The following is a 1,739-nucleotide window of genomic DNA, read 5'->3' as shown; positions in this document are numbered from 1 at the left end:
TAATATTCAGATAATAAAAATGTATTTTATTTTCCATTTCCTTTAGACAGCCTTTTAAGAAATTAATTGATATAGTTGTTCATTGAGAAGTGTTTTGTTTGCAAACTATTCAGTCCTAATTATTTAACTCTTGTTTTGCTATGAATAGATTAAGTGATTGGCACAATTAAATATGACTAATGAACATGAAAACAATTCAGTTCACAAAGGTTGATTGTTATCATACTTACACCAATGCAGAGACATATTTTGCACAATAAATTCTGAATGATGTGTCCTTTTAATGTGCCTCAGGCCTCATTTATTAGCATTTATAAAGTAACAACAACCACTGTGTCTCACTCAAAAGGCAATAAAAAATAAAACTTGCTTGATATGTAAATTAAAACTTTTCATTTAGATAAATATTGATATTCTAGTATTTTTTGGACATTTACTATGTTGTTGTTGTTGGTGTGTCGTGGAGTCAGTTCCGACTCATAGTGACAGGGTTTCTGAGGTGGTAAATCTTGGTTTTAGTTTAAGTCATGAACCAGAAACAAAGAGCAATGAAGAACATTAGTATTAGAAAGTCATTTTGCAACATATTGTCACTGTCGTTATAACAATCACTGAACGTGGACTATCTTTTCGAGGAATAAAGTGTCTTGGTCCCCACAAAATGCAAATTTGGGGGTTTTACTTAAACTTGCTTCTCAGTTTGAGCCATATTTGGCAAATGACATCTCAAAATACTGTAACACAAGAATTGGCAACCCATCATATATGAATAAATAAATATGTGAAGAATTAATAAACAATATTTGGAAAAGTTCAATTCACTATTTTCACTGAAACAAATATACCTCAATACTTCAGGTTGTAGATTCCAAACTCCTGAGCATTCTCAATCAGATCAGTTAAGTATTGTTTTAGTGTGTTTCACCAACAGATAGAAAACCTGTCAAGTGACATGTTTTAAGCTAGTAGTTACCACATCTTTTAATTTAAAAGCCAAACCAATGAAGAAATTGCAAATCCAGTACTCCATTATTTATATTAAATTTGCAAAATTGATTTCTCTAAGTGCAGAGGCTAGTCCTACAACAATGCTGCCAACATGTCAGAGTGATTAAAAGCATGCAAGAGAAAATTTTAGATATAATACATACGCTATTTTTATACTATGTGCTGGCCATTCACTAAATCTTCTAGAACATAGTGAAGTCGATTGCTGTCCAGAAGCAGTTGATTTTTTTTCCTACTGTTTAGTTATTCTACATATTTTTTTTGTGGCACTATGGGTTAATGAACTGGACTGCAAGGTTGGTTTGAACTGCAAGGTTGGTGGTTCAAGCTCTCCAGTCAGAAACTCTATACAATGTTGCTATGAGTTGGAACCAACTTGACAGTACTTAACAATAACATCAACAACATACTCACCAATAGGCAGTGATTGAGCATTAAAACACCTTTTGAATTCGCATTGGGAAGCACATGCTGTAGCAACAAGTGCAATCCTGGAATCATGTACTCAGAGTCTAGATGTCTTAGAAAATATTGTTAAAAACTAAACAAATAAGAAGACAACAAAAGAGAAGCTGAACTCATCATCACAAAATGCAAACTCTGAAGTATGCATTTATATTGGCGTAGTGGTTACGAATCGGGCTGCGAACCACAAGGGCAGCAGTTCGAAACTACCAGCTGTTCCACAGGAGAAAGATGAGGCTTTCTGCTCCCATAAAGATTTACAGCCT

The sequence above is a fragment of the Chrysochloris asiatica genome, unplaced genomic scaffold, assembly GCF_000296735.1.
Source record: "Chrysochloris asiatica unplaced genomic scaffold, ChrAsi1.0 scaffold00265, whole genome shotgun sequence".
NCBI lineage: Eukaryota > Metazoa > Chordata > Mammalia > Afrosoricida > Chrysochloridae > Chrysochloris > Chrysochloris asiatica.
This window is presented reverse-complemented; position numbering follows the sequence as displayed.